Source organism: Onychostruthus taczanowskii, unplaced genomic scaffold (assembly GCF_017590055.1).
Source record: "Onychostruthus taczanowskii isolate IOZ18803 unplaced genomic scaffold, ASM1759005v1 scaffold9, whole genome shotgun sequence".
In the NCBI taxonomy this organism is placed as follows: Eukaryota; Metazoa; Chordata; class Aves; order Passeriformes; family Passeridae; genus Onychostruthus; species Onychostruthus taczanowskii.
Window position 1 is genome coordinate 2717653 of NW_024506993.1, and position 15993 is coordinate 2733645.

The 15993-nt window shown below is 44.5% G+C and overlaps 1 protein-coding gene across 1 annotated transcript in view; it reads right to left on the reverse strand.

Annotated features, from left to right (window-relative positions):
* CHL1 (cell adhesion molecule L1 like) overlaps positions 1 to 15993 on the reverse strand; it is a 125434-nt gene that overhangs the window by 108202 nt on the left and 1239 nt on the right. The gene's annotated exons all lie outside the window — the stretch shown is intronic.

The window sequence follows — 15993 nt, forward strand, 5'->3', positions numbered from 1 at the left end:
CCAGTTTAACGTGATTTTTCAAATAAACTGGAGAAAACAACCTTGAGCCCCAAACTCAAAATGGCTGTATTTCAAAATGATCGCTTGCTGTAAAATAACAGCTGGAAAACAGCAAGGCAGAATGTTTTGGTGAGGAGCTGAGCAGTAGGGTTAGAAGCTGTTCTTCTATTTGCAGAGCCTCTGTAAAGACATGTACAACCACATTTATGCCTTCAATCTCAGCAATCAATACTCTCAGCTTCCAGAAAGCTTTTCCAGGGAAGCCTGTGGATTTTTCTTACTCTTGTCTGTTTAACAGAAGTGTTTCTGCAACGGAGGCCTGAGATCAGAGGGGGGGAAAACCCTAAAAATCTGAAATTAAATGCAAATAAATAAACAAGCCAATAGAGAAATGGTTGAAAATATTTAAGCCAGCCCGCAAATTAAGAGGAATTATTTTCTCTCCAACTCTACTTTATGCAAGGACCAAGTCTCTGCCTCAGCAGCAGAAGGTGCTGGACAGCTCTGACTGTGAGACCAGTGTTTATTTCCAATAGCATCATGTCTTGGAAAATCAGCAGGTTTGGGAGTTAACGAGTTAAGGAGTTGATAGGAACACTCGGGGCTGAAGCATTAAGCACTTAATGAATTCAAACCACCCGAATTCTCATTGTGCTGCTGCCATTTTACCTGGCCAGCTGGTGACACCCGCACCTGGAGCTGGGACACCCCAAAAGCCAGGCTGGGAGAATCCAACAGGACATGGACAGCCACCTCCAGAGCCTGCTTTCCACAGGGGAGTGCACTCCAGCGTGCCTTAATCACCCCTAATTGATTTCACACCACCAGGACACTGAGAAAGAGTTCAAATACACTCCTTGAGTCCTAATATTTACACGGGCAAACATTTGTTTATCTGTCAGCTGTTTAATCCCAGGGCCTCTGCAGAGCCCGGGACAGGCTCTTAAGTAGCTTTCTCCAGTTTTGATTAGCTGACTGCAGAGCCAGCCCTATAAATATTCCTAACATTTGCACCCAATGGACCAAGTGTTTTGTTGAGCAGACTAATTGGTTCACAACCCCTGCTAAGTATCAGCCCTATCATCCCCGACTGCCGTGGGCTACGATCATCATTAGCCAAGTGACAATCTCCTGGAGAATTTGGGCTCCTTAATCTCCCTTCTCCCCGAGGACATCAGACTTATTATGGGTTAAAGCTCTCCGAGCTGGCTCTCTCTCCTTTCCGAGGCTGGATGCTCAGCACTGAAGGAAAAACCTCCTGAACCTTTGGGGGCACAAAGGAAATTTTTGGCCACGTCTCAAAAAAGGTGCTGCAAAGGGAGCAGAGGGAGAGATTTTGGTGCAGGGAGACAGATCCTGCCTGCACACACATTTCTGCAATTCCACGATTTCCAGGAGATGGATGAATTAACAGATGCCAGGTGGAAGCAGTCCTCGATCAGCATCAAACCACACTGACCCCAAAACATCCTGAGAAAGTTCTGGGGACTGCAGAACCCCTGAGAGCCAGCAGTACTGGGGACAGGAGCATCAAACCACAGTGACCCCAAAACATCCTGAGAAAGTTCTGGGGACTGCAGAACCCCTGAGAGCCAGCAGTGCTGGGGACAGGAGCATCATGACACCACAGTGACCCCAAAACATCCTGGCTGGGAAATTCTGGGGCTGCAGAACCACCCCCTGCCCTGAGAGCCAGCAGTGCTGGGGACAGGAGCACTGCAGAGGGAGGAGAAGAGCAAGAGGTGAAACACAGGCCAAACTCTGGACCAAAAGGTGAAAAAGAGAATAAAGTGAGGGGAAATGGAAGGCAAACTGAGGAGATGTCATGTCTTCAGTCAGGCAGAACCCACACAAAGAGGAGCAGCTCCAGACAATGCAAACCTGACCTTGCTAGGGCTGGGACAGGAATCTGGAGATTTAGGCAAGGAGCACGGAGGTTCCTCTGTTTCTTCAGGAAGAAAGTTCTGCTCTTAAACTTGGGACATCCTTTCACACTTCACATCCTTTCATGTTTTTCATCCTTTCATGTTTTAGATCTGAAGTGTTAAGGTTTTTTTCCTTCAAAAGCCATACAAATCACAGACACCAATTTCCTGGAACAGCTGAAAAAGCCCCACCAGATGAAGAGGGACATCCTCTCCTCACTGCACCTCTCCCCATCCAAAACGAGAGCAAACACCTTGGCAGGGACAAAAAGCCCTTCCTGGCCCTCTGAATTCCTGCTTTGACACCAAATTCTTCCTTTTAAGAACACCTGTGCTCACTGATGCTGGAGACTCACCTGATCAGTAAGATGTTAAAGCACCAGTCACCATCTGGAGGTGAAAGGGAAAGGCAGAAGGGAAAATCCAGCTGTGCCCTGTTGGCCTTTCTGAGGTTTCCAGAAGGGAAAGGGCTGTTAAAGAGTGAATGAAAGCAGCCCAGTGATGGACAGGGACTCTCTTGTGTCCAAATTTGTACAAGGCAAACCCAGGCTTTGGTACCAGAGCTGCCCCCTCTCACCACAGCAGCCCATCTGCATGGAGAGTTTTACTTCTCCTTGAGCCACGCTGAGAAATCTCTGCAATTTGGAGCTCTGGAAAGCCTCCACATTCACATTTAATTTGAAATTATATCCTCCCTGTCAAAAAATGCCTGGGGGGGCAAGTTACTTATGAAGAAGAAAAAAAAAAAAGAACAAAACATAAATCTGAATCTTCTAAGTCATAACATCTGCCACTGAGAGTGCCCGTGCCAAAGACAGGATGAAGTTGTTCTTCAGAGAAGAGCACTCAAATAAAACAATATCCCAAAACAGAATCAGAACCTCCTCTCAGGTAACACCTAACTATTAATAATTAGGAAGAAATAAACTTTAGTGTATGAGCTTTCCAGCATTTCTCATGTGCCCAGACAAGGCAAAACCCCGATTATCTTTATTTATAAATAGAAGGTATGAAAGTAATTGTATGGGAACATTCAAGAAAACACATTGTAGGTGTGTAATATCAAATTTCAAAGTTCATAGCTCAGGAATAATTCAAAACATTTCATATGCTCCATATTCAGCTGCTTCACTTGTGTTTGTTTCCCTTTCAGGCACATCAGATGTTGATGTACTCTGATTATTTTCAGGGAAGATAAATGTAATATCACATTCAAGAGCCCAAGGCTAAAGCTACTGCCTGTTGCACAAAATGGTTTTGAAACAAAAACAAAGATATAGATACATCTCCTAAATGATTCTCTTTTCCATGTACTGCCTGGGTGGTTAAACAACTCTGTGGAAAACCACACAAATACAGTAATGTAACTAATTGTGTGCACACACACATATATAAAAACATAAATATATAACCACAAATATGTATATTCATAAATATATCTCTTACAAACACTCAAATTTCAGCCTGTTCAGAAATGTCCAGGCCACTCAGTTCAAAGGAAAACCCTTGCAGGAGACAGTTACAGGATCATCCATCCAGGGAGACATTAATTTCCCATCCCTATATTTAGAAGCAACCTATGATCTAAACCATGAGGCTTCCTCAAGGGTCAGAATGGATTTGTTTCATTTGATGTAACTGAAGTTAAATTCACCAAATAGCCCCTGGCCTTCAGGAGGCTGAAGGATTCAATTGGATTCTTTGCTTTCCACAAAAATGAATAAAAATCACTTCAATAGGAAGCATCTGCTCAGCAGCCCAAGGTGCTCAAGATGCAACTGAGATGAGGATTCTGTACAGAATGCCTTAGAAAGGGCTAAAAGAATTATTAATAGTAATTATTGGTAATTTAGGTGTGCTGATTTATTTTTGCCTTTGACACAAAGCAGAACTTCATTCAAAAATTTGAGATGTAAAAAGGACTAAATAAAATAAAATTTAAAAAAAAACCAACAAAGGAAAATATTAAAAGTCCCTTTAAGAAAGGAATGAGAAGAATCCTCAGGATTTCATGTACAGATGAAGTGTTTCCAGGAATGGACATGACAGACATGAGTATTTATGAAAACAGGTGAGACAAGGTCAAAGAGCCACTCCAGTGATCACACTGGAATTAAGACACAGCACGTTTAAAGCAAGAGAGAAAATCACCGTAATTAACTTTGTGACCTGTCTGACACAAAAAAGTTATTGATACAAAGGGCAGGATGATTAGGAGAATGATTAGGTATTTCAAGTGCTAATAATGATACTTTCCCAAGGCAGGAGAAGAATTTATAAGGGCTATTGATCTCATGTTTCAGGATGGAAGTCAAGATGGAAGAAGGGAAAATAAAATAAAATAATAAAAAAATTAAAATATAAAAATAAAATAAAATAAAATAAAATAAAATAAAATAAAATAAAATCTTTAAGGGACAATTTGCCCCTTAATCGTGATGAGGGTTCAGGGGAGGAGGGAGGAAGGTTTGGGGCTTTTCCCAGGGTGTTGAGTCATGTGGTATTGGTTACTAACAGAGAGAGGATTCCAACTTAATTGGATCTTTAATCGGATTGAATAGGGTAATTCCTACCTCTCTGCATTCCTAATGAATGTCACAATGGCAGGAGTTAAACGCTGAAGGGCTGCTCTGATTTGAGAGCAGCTTCCAGGGATCCTGGGGCAAAGACAATTATTGGGGTGTCCACTGAGAAAGAAAATGCTCATCAAGGTCGATATATGCCAACAGGATTTTGGAATAATTACTACCCACTCAGCCAGTTCTTACAGGTAGGACACACATCCTTTGCTTTGTATTTTTTTCCCCAATGAATCAGTTTATTCCCATTTAGCAGCTTTCCCAGTTCCAAGCAGAATATGGCCATACCCAGCCCAATTCCACACTCTGGTACTCAGTGTGAAATATCCATGGCCATCCAAGGCAGAAACAGAGCTGCAGCTAATTGGAGCTCTAATTGATCCCAAAGAGTTGATGGTTTTGGTAACTAGTCCAAAGAAAACCCGTTCTTATTTCCACTGAAAAGATCCTGAAATAGTGACTCTCTTCCAGTGCAAAAACAATGCAGGGAGCGTTGCTAAACAAAGGTAACACCTTTGGGATGGAATTGTGGAAAAACAGCATTATGTGAGTGATTTCCCGGGACATAACCATGATAGAATATTCTCTGCTGTGGAGGTAAAGAAGAGTTTTGGAAATTTTTCTGGAAAAGTGATTTCCAGTCCTGGCTGAAGATCTCCCATGACAGCAAAATTACTGATAGTCTTTAGGCATCTGTTTCACTTCCCTTATAGCTGAAGATCCACAGGAAAAAAAAAAAAAAACAAACCCAGCAACAAAGTCACCTGGAGCAGGGTCATGACTGAACCACTGAAATGCCACACAGAAAATACACAATGTTAGGTGTCAATTAATGATTATCTCATTATTAGGCACTGTAAGCAGTTGTAATAGAGTTATATTTCATGGAAAAAAGAAGTCTCAATCACTGCTCTGGTGAAACAACTTCAGAGAACAAACATACAAAGAGAACACATCAAAAATCCTGAGACCACTGACATTTCCCTGTGAGATTTCCTTGGTGCCTTCAGTTTCAGCTTTCATATTTCCCAGACTCTGCACTGCACTGGTGTGTGACTCTGAACTCACACGCAGTGCCAGCAGCTCTCCTCACAGCTCAGGCACACAGAACAATCCTTTTCCAGAACCAAGGACACCGCTGCAGCTTCAGCCCAAAAAGTGCAAACAGCAGGGAATGGAGGGGAGCAACCTGGGAGGGTGGGACTGCATCACCTGGAGCTTGAACTGGACAATGAACCAAGCATGGAAATGGGCCAAAACTGATAAAAGTGTGAGAACTTGTGACTCAGAGTCCACCTTGGGTGGAGCCACAGTCAGGCTCTTTTCCTGCCCAAGGTGAATCCTTTGAAGGCCTTTTAATAAATCCCTGCTTTATTCCTTTAACTCTGTTCCAAGCAGCCTCTCCAGGCATCACCCTGAAAATTTGGTTCAGTGTCAGAAATATAAAGTTCTTAATTTCCTCTAACTCTTGTGTGTGTGGCACTGATGGCAGCAAAGTGGGGGGCACACAGGAGACCCCAGTGACACCTCGGTGCTGGAATGGGACATCACACCAACACCCAGGGACACAGGACGTGCCCTTGGCTCCAGGGGAGGGTGGCACAGCCCTGGTGGGACCCCACCCTCGGGTCCATCCCTGCTCTTGGCAGCACCATCCTCTCCCCCAGCACCACAACTCTGCCAAAAGCCCAGACCACGAATAGGAGGTTTCTTTATCATCATTAGCAAAGCCCAGAATCCAAAATTGCTGTTTTGACTGGGAGACAGATGACTCCAGCTCTGCCAACACCCAAGGTCTCCCAATGCCAAAACTCACTTTGCTCACACATATGCTGCAATACTCGAAACAGAAGCTCTGAAACTCCTCTCTTTGTCCTTCCAGTGCTTCTGTTCCTCCTTTTTTCGCTTCCCATGTAAGTTCCCCCCTTTTCTTTCTTCTTCCTCGACTGCCCTTCCAATGCTCACACATTTTAAGGCCTTTGCACCTTTCTGTACAGCACATTCTGTTGTGTTTTTCCCTATCCTCTGCAAAACACATCCAACAACTCATGTTTGATTGTGTCACACAAGGTATCCAGTCTCCATCTGACTACATCACAGTTCATTACAGTGGTTAATCACAGATTAAAAAAAGAAAAAAAGAAGTCTTTAATGTCTAATTTAAAATGGTCTGGCTCTAGCTTGCAGCTATTGGGTCTGATTTTTCTTTTCTCTTCTTGATTAAAAAGCTGGATATGCTTTCCCCATGAAAATACTTGTCCCTGTAATCAAGTCCCCTCTCAATCCTCTTTTTGATGAGCTAAGCAGATTGAGCTCTAAATCTCTCACTGCAGGGAATTTCCTCCACTCTTCAAATCAATATTGTGGTTATTTCCTTGACTCTCCAGGTTTGTAAACCCTTTCTTTCAGCTGTTGACACCACATCTGACCCTGGCTTTCCAGCCCTCTCATGGATTCAGATAAAATCCCTGTGTGAAAGGATCCCATTTGTCCTTCAGCCTGCTGGGCTGCCCCTGGATCCCTGGAGTGTCCCAGGCCAGGCTGGACAGGGCTGGGAGCAGCCTGGGACAGTGGCAGGTGTCCCTGCCATGGCAGGATGGCTCTGGGTGGGATTTAAGGTCCTTTCCAGCCCAAACCATCCTAGGATTCTGTGAAACAAGATTGCTGCCTGTTCCACACACCAGCTTTGCTGGGATTGTTTGGTTTTAACTGAGGTTTCACAGCATACCACACCTAAGAGCAGGAAACCCTGACACAAACCTCAGTTAGCCTCATTTATCAAACCTGTAACGTCTCCCTTTCCAGAGAAGCCTAAATTATCTCTATTCTTTATTTTAATTCATTCCTCTATCAACTTTTCGATTATTTTTCTGGGATTGGTGCCAAGCTCTCCAGACAATCATCTCTGACCTCTTCTGCTTTCCCCCTTTGCACATGGGCTGCTCCTCTATTCCAGAGGATACACAGGATAATGGAGCCAAAACCACTTTGCCAACCTTGTATGGCCCAATCTTTCCCAAAGATCATAACCAAGGCTTGTCCCAACAGATATTGACAGTCTGTCCTCTCCCTCCACACCACTCCTGCCCACCCATCCCAGTTCAGCTGTCACACAAATCCATGGGCTGAGAAAAACACACACCAAAAAGCCATCACCACAGCCTGCTCAGGAAAACTCTTTCAGAAGCTTCAGTACTCTTCTTCAGCAAAAATTTGTAAATTTTATAAAATTTCATTTTAGAAATTTTAGAATTTTTTTTTTAGGAGAATTCAGCTTTGACCCATCTATGTATTTCAGCAGAAACTGGAGTGATAGGATTCAAATTGAAGGAGTATTGGGTTCAGATTGAAAAGAGGGGAAATTTAGGTGAGATATCATGAAGAAATTGTTCCCTGTGAGGGTGAGGAGCCCTGGCACAGGCTGCCCAGAGAAGCTGTGGCTGCCCCATCCCTGAAAATGTCCAAGGAGAGGTTGGACAGGGCTTGACTACAAGAAGATCTTTAAGGTCCCTTCCACCCCAAACCCCTTTGGAATTCTGTATGACATCAGCTCAATGAGAAGTTTGTTTCCCAGGAATTCCCTCCCCCCAGGAGCACATTTAGCACCAGAGATTGATTGAACTTTCAAGTGGCAGCCCCACGCTGGGTGATCCTAAGTGGGCTGGACAGGCTCTCCTCTCCAAGGTGTGCTGCAAATCGCCGGATTAGCGGCTCAGGCAGCGCCGGAATCTCGCCTGTTTTACATCATTTACCTGGGCTGAAATTACAGTTCAATTACTGGAGTAATATCTCATTCAGGCAGAACAAAGAGAGGGAAAATATGCAAATGAGGGAATTTAAATTCACTTAATTTAAAGGCCGAAAATTTTTAAGGGCACGTTCCCTCTCTGGGGACATTTGGGTTCAGGGATTATAAAACACATAAAGCTATAAATGGTTAAATGGATTGTCATTGCCTGAGCATCCAAACTTTGCATACATTATTCTTTTCAGTGAATGCATTATGTAATTAGCAGGGGAAATACACAACATTCCTGACTATATCCTATCCAGGGATAAAAAATTTGGTCTGACCACCCATTTCAGGGAGCTCTGTGCACAGACAAGCTCAGCATACATTTTGGAGGATCACAGTGAAAAAGGTTTGTAGGGAGAATACTGCTTATCTGCTGAATGCAAAGATTATTCCTTTTTTTTTTTTTTCTTCGTGGTACTCATGATAAGATTGTGAATAACCCTCCAGGTTTGTTGCCTGTTGTGGTTTTCATGGTTGTTTTTTCTTGAATGAACACTGAGGCATAATTTAATGCACCCAAGATGAAATTTTCCTCTTGCTATGCAGCTGGAATTCTGTGAGGTTTCACTGCACAGGGATGTCTGACAGGGGGAATGGCTGACAGGGAAAATGTGCTGCTCTGGCAGGATAATGAGGTACAATGCTCCAAAAGGCAGCATCCTGCTCACGGGGAAGGAGATGGCAGAAATTTCCTTTTCTTTAGGGGCTGCATCACCAAATAATTATTACAAAAAAGATAAAGAGGGACTACTTACAAGGGCATGTAGTTACAGAACAAGGGGGAATGGATTCAAACTGAAACAGCAGCTTTAGATGGGATTTTGGGAAGGAATTCCTCCCTGTAGGGTGGGCAGGCCCTGGCACAGGGTGCCCAGCTGTGGCTGCCCCTGGATCCCTGGCAGTGCCCAAGGCCAGGCTGGACACTGGGGGTGGAGCAGCCTGGGACAGTGGGAAGTGTCCCTGCCATGGCAGGGGGGAGGGAAGAGATGATTCTTAATGTCCCTTCCCCCCCAAGCCACTCTGTGATTACTTTCTGGTGCCACCACACTGACTGCACTTCACTTTTAGTAGAGCTTTGTTCTGCAACACACCTCAAACAGCTCCATTTTCAGCAATTCCCTGGGATATAATGCAAAGCTGGAAAGCCAAGCCAAACCTCTCCCAGCAGGTGGACACTGTCTGGACAGGAATTAGCCAAAAATCAGGGTGAGCAGAACCCTGGGCTGAGCTCTGCACACACACTGACAGCAGGGATGCTGCAATTCCACAGGCTCAGCAGAGATCATAAAAATCCCAGATTTAGGTGGAAGCCTAACTCCAGCCTCACGCAGTCAGTAACAGAAAGGTGCATTTGTCATGCAGGTGGTAAACCCTGAGCAATTACTGTGGATTTCAGTGCTAACCCTGTCAGTTTAATGGAGCAGGTATGGCTTAGCTCTGAACAGCTGGGACAGCCCTTTAATCACTGCTCCTCCTTGCCCTGCACACCACTGTTGTCATTTGTGTGGCTCAGAGAACAGGAATGTTCAGGGCTGTTTGCTGCGTGTTTGTTCCCAGTCAAAGCAGAGTCACAGAGCTCCCAACTCTGCTGCCCACAGAGCCCACGTGGATGGTGGATTCTCCAAAATCCCAGATGGCTCAAGCCAGGGTAACTCAATCACCCTGAGCTGAAGCAGCCTCATTTGTATCAGTCAAGGACCTGAGCCATTGCACCTCCTCCTCAAACTGGTTAGGCTGTAAATGAGATTTTCATCACTCCTGGGACAAAAAGCTGACTCTGCTGAGGTCACTGGGAGTTTGAGCATCCATTTCAGTGGCGCCATGACTTCACCAGTGCTTTGTCTGGGCAGTATCCAGCCTGGAAGTCACCATGGATTATCCTAAAAATATGTTAAATAAAATCTGCCACTAGAACTGGCAGATAGCAGTAGTTCAGCTCTGTGCCATTTTCTTCTGCCCAGATGCAACAAAAGGAATATTTATCTCAAAGGAATGGGGATGGTAATGACCAATATTACTGCAGGTTTGACCAATGCCTTGGCAGAACTCAAAGCAAGTACTGAACACAGCTTATTCCTGTAAAACTGAGTGATTAAAAAAAAATTTTAAAAATCGGACAGGACCTCCTCTGACTTACAACAGAAATCCTCTAAAATCTGTCCTCTCAATGAAGTTTTACTGGAACAAAGTCATTGGTGGAGTGATATGAAAGTGAAAAATAAAACACTGGGCCCTTATCCAGTAGAGCACTTGAGCAATAACCCAAATTTTAGTAATAAGTTCACTGAACTCAGCAAACAGATTGTGGTTTGAAGTATTTTGCTAACAAAGTAAAATCAACAAAATTAGACAAACAACCATGGATGCAAGTGTGCATACAGACCTGGATCAACCAACACAAACTGCCCAGAGAGAAGGATTTTAGTGATGGACAGACAGACCTACAAGATCAGCCTTGGGAATAACATGTGGCTACTTCCAAACCTACAAACTCTTCTTATTAACCAGTCTCTGACTTCAGTAAACTGCAAAAATAATGGTGCATTCTGTAAAAATGCATGTGTTTAAAAAAAACCCCATTGAGTTAATCACTCCTTTAGCTGAAAGCATTGTTGGGGATTTTTCTAACAGGAAAAAAAAATAAATCTGCCCCCCAAGAATAATGTTCCTTTCCCTATCAGCAGAGCAATCTTCCATCAGGACTGATTTTATTTGAAGCACTGGGGGTGCACACTGGCACCAGGCATTTTTTTCCTGAGACATTGTTCCAGGTTTCCATCGGGTTTAATGCTGGAACAGCACGTGACAGGACGGAGTGCTGCATTTTTCAAATCTCCTTTAAAGCTGTGGGAAGACTCTCCTTAAAGGCAGCCCTCTCTCCTTTCAAGTGCCATACAAGCACAGCAGGCAGCATTCAAAGCCACCTCTTCTGTGTCAGCCAGCAGGGAAGGCTGACAGGGAATTGCTTGTGTCACACTCCAGAAGTCACCAAAGCAGACACACACTGGAAGGTGGATGGGCCCAATTTTGCCTTTTTTTTTTTTTTTTTTTTAGATTTCTGCCTTTCCCGTTCATTCAAGCTAGGATGTTGCTCTGAATAGTGACTTAAACCTTGCAGAGTCATCCCACGGGCCTCCCAAAAAACGGAGAAGCTTGAAATGAGATTTCTGAAAGTACCAAAACCATCTAGCTAAGCTGTAGTGGGAGGTCAGAGGGCTTTGGCTCACTGCAATGTTTAGAGTTCTTTGGGGCTGCAGCCTCGTGCTCTCACTGCTTGCCTTGTTTGTAGTTGCACTTTGTATTCTCCAGGAGGGCACAGAGACTCCCCAGCCATCAGAGCCCCTTCATGTGGGTTCATCCCACCTTTAAATCCCTCTCAGAAGCAGGAATGAACAGCCCAGGTGCTGCCTTTGATGCTCTCAGGAGGAGGAAGAGGAGGAGGATGAGGAGGCGGCAGCAAGCGCAGCAGCAGCATCACCGGCAGGGACAGTGACACAGGGCCAGGCTGGGGACCACGAGCCCTCCCAGGGCAAGGCAAAGGCCCCTTGGTGCTGCTGTGAGGATAAACACCATGGCAGGTGTCACCTCTCCAGCCCTCCCTGGCTGCAGACACCGGGAGGATCCAGCAGGACTCTGGCTTTGGCACAGGGACAGTCTGGGCTCTCTGAGGTCACCTGTCTGGAGCTTGGCTGGGGCTCTCTCAGCCAGACCGGGAAGCAGCTGGTGAAAATCTCCTCCAAAGCTGCTCTCTCACAAAAAGAGCCCTGCCCAGGCTCCACCACTGGCTCAGGACAGCACCCAGACATCTCAATTCTGCTGTGCCACAGACCAGGAGCAAAGGTGGGGATGGATCCAAGCAGGCTCATCCCTGTCCCCCCCAAACTCCTCTTCACCCTCCCTTAACCTGAATCACACCCTCACCACACCTCTGATTTAACTCTGGCCTGCTGCAAGACAGAAAAAACAAACTAAAGGAGAAAAGCACCTGAAGTTGGTCCTTTTCTTCATAAATGGAGAAAAAGAGAGGACTAGCAAGGATCAAAAGAAAATAGGAAGAGAAGCCCTAATGAAGAAAGCAGCATAATGTTTGTCCTTCTTACATGGAACAGGATCTGCCCTTGGAAATCACTGCACTGAAAACCACAAGCTAGTTAAGCTGTATCAATAAACACTACTTTTAATGATAAACTGTTCTCCATCTGCATTATTTTTGATCTTCACACGACCAGGTGCAATGAAGGAAGAAGGGAACATCTGCTAGGGAGTGCTGAAACCCCAGAAAATAACATCAGCACAGCCATCACTCACTGTGTGCTTCATGCAGGGTGCCTGGACACGCTGGGAGGAGAAACCTGAGGCACCAAATATCACCAAGCACCTTCATCTGTTTGTCGTGCAGGGGCAATCACTAATCAGCATCTGGGAATGCAAATGCACTTACACAAGTCAATGAATAAAACAGAAGAGAGTAGCTAGGGGAAAAAAAGAAGCTAAATACAACAACCTTGAGTTTTGAGCACTGACTTTGTTACACAGAAACAACAGGGGAAAAAACAACCCACACCAAAGTCAGCCAAGCTCACAGATCTTCACCTAAGCTCCTCACCTGAGCCTGTCTGAGCCTAGAAAGGCAATTAATTACAAGTGCACAGATTATGAACTACAACAATCTTAGCCCAGGAACAGTGACAAGCTGAGATTTGGTTCAGTGTGGTCTCAGCAATTCCTGTGGGCACTGCCACAAACCCCCTCTAGTCCCATAGACAGTCAATTATATTCAATATAATATTATACAATACTCAAGTTCTACAAAGAGAAGTACCTGGATTCCTTTTTCTCATCCAGAGGGAAGAAATCTTCACTGCTGTTTGAGTGGCATGAATGCCATGACACCCTGCAGTTCTCCCAGCCCTAGCAGCCTTTTCCTAGGCACACTTTCAGCAGGATGAGGATTTGTCTGTATGAGCACAGAGCAGAGCTCAGAAGGGTGGAGATAAGCAGAGCAGAAGGGTGCTGGGAGCCCCAGGTCCACCCACACACTGCAAAGCTCTGCTCCACTCAGGAGGCCAGGGATGAAAAGCCCATTAGCAGCTGAAGTGCACAGAGGGAGCTCCTGGAATATCCTGGCTCAGGCTCAGCCCAAACTCACCCTGGGGGCTCCCTGGCCCTGTAACCCCAACAGAAGCACAGAGAGTGGGCATGGGATGATGCAGGATTCCCTCCCAAGGTGCAGCACACGTGGAGCCAGGGGGAACAAAAAAGACCCCACTGACCAAAATATAATTCATTGAAGCCCATGTTGGTACTTCAGGTAGATAATCATGATAACATCAATCTTCCTTCTGCTCTTTGAGTTATTCCCTTACCCAAAAAGATCTGCTGAGGACCTAGGGTCTGCTGTGAGGAGCAGCCAGCAGAGCTCCCCAGCCCTGTGGGCCAGGGGATAATTCAGACCACAATCAAACCACACATTCCAGGTTTTATTTCAAAGTGGAGCTCAGGGGACCCCACAGCCCTTGCAGGATCTCACAGCTCATGACAGTGTGAGGGGAACCGTTCCAACAGCACCTCGTGGATGAATTTCTTTGATAGAACTTGTCCCACTAATGATTTGGGTTTTTTAGGAGTCTAACCTATAGAAAGGACAATTGAAACTTGTTATAAAACACTGAGCACATCACCACCAGAATATGGTACAAGACTCCTGCTCTGTTTTCATTCCCGTGCTGCTCCCACACCCTGTGCTGGGACATCAATTTTCATTCTCCATGATTTAGGGTGGTTATAGGGTGGCCTTTGTGCTAGCAAAGAACCCATGATCTGTAACAAAACTGAATTTCTACTTTACTGGACAAATATACCAAAAGAAATTGTGGCATCTTGGTGAGTTGCTAAGCAACCAAGAGCTCCAGTGTCACTTGTTTGTGATCAATTCAAGTCATTCATGGGCTCTGAAGCACCAGCTCAGGAATTCCAACAAAATCTGTGCCTTGGGAAAGCCACGGGGACTTCCTGACACACAATAACACTTTCTTTCCTCGAAGATAAACTTTGTAGATGTTCTTTTGATCTGTGTGATATGTTAATCCATTATTCTTAACATACTGCTAATGGGAAAAGCTATAATTAACTAACCACAGCATTGTAATGCGTGCAAGATAAACTGATCTAATTAGTAGTGTTTAAAGTAGTCCCTGTCCTCTCCCAGTGGGGAAAGGAGCAGATCCTTCCTGATCACAGGAGCAACTGTCCCCAACATCTTTTTATGTAAAGAATAAATTCCTCTTTGTTCCTTTTCTTCCCTCCCAAATAGAAGTGATAAAGTAAATTTTTACTGGCAAACAAGGTGGCCCCAGTCCAAGCCACTCGAGGTACACATCCAAGCTGTGAATAATGCAATCTTTCATTTAAATAAGGTTTATCTGTTGGCTTTCTTGGGGAAAGAAACATGACTGTTATATTTTCATGCATGGAGTTTAATTACTGAAGTAACTCATAGTGAATGCCCACAATAATTGCACTCACTGAGTTAAATGTATATTACTGAAGTACAGTCTATTTCAGCCTCATTTTCAAGATTCATCCCATCCCTATTTTGATAAAAATCAATAATAAACAGGAAGAGTTTAGAAACAAACTGGTTTCCAAGCTGTGTGCTGCATATGGCAAAATTTCAACTTCTTGATTGCTGGCAGGTGTTTTTTTACTGAAGATATTTAATGATAATTTCATATACACTGGGCAGTATTTCTAAAGAAATTACCTTCTGCAAATCTCGGTGTCCTATCCTGTGCATCTTATTTTAATGTCACATGATCTGGACTTGTAGTTCCTCTGCAAGCCAGACTCCACTCACAGCAGATGCTCAGCCTAAATGAGCACCAGAAACTGGTGAGCCAGAATTTCCTAATTTTTAATGACCCATTGAGAAAGAGAGGGCTTCATTTGGCTTGTGTTTCTTTGAAACACAATGAAAATGTATTACTTTTAAGCAAGAGAGAAGTGTTAGCACAGCAGGAGTTGTGCACGCTGATATTTCATATCAGAAGATAAGCACAGGCACGTGGGAAGCAATGGCCAAGGATGGCAAGCACAGCTCCAACAAGGTAACATTTCACGTTCATAAATGGCAAAAAATTACATATTTATTTAAAGTACAGCTTTTCACCTCCCCTCCTTTCCTCGGACCTGTATCTAAAGTCATAACATTTATTATTTATCGCTTGTGGAATGGGATTTGGGGGAGTTACACAGCACATATCAACTCGGTCACACCAAACCCTTGGCAAGGACACAGAAATGCCACCTGTCACCACTCTGGAGAAATATTCCAAAACCACATTTCAAGCAAAAGTATTCCCAGGTAGTGCTGAACACCTGTACATAACCCAACAAAACACAGCTCAGTCCCTTCCTACCCCAAAAGAAGCCAAGTATCCCTAAGGATGGAAGCGGCAGATGCAAAGCCCACGTACGTTTGCTGTGTGCGACTACAGGAAAACAGAATTTCCTCGGACTGCGTTGCCAGGCTCCCCGATGCTCTCTGATCATGCAACACGAATCGATAACACACAGCCCAGACACCGAGCCCCAGCGAGTCCTGCAGCACAACACGGGTACATCGCTTCCCCAGCGGCAAAAAAAAAAAAAAACAAAAAAAAAAAAAAAAAAAAAACCCCCCAAAAAAACCCCC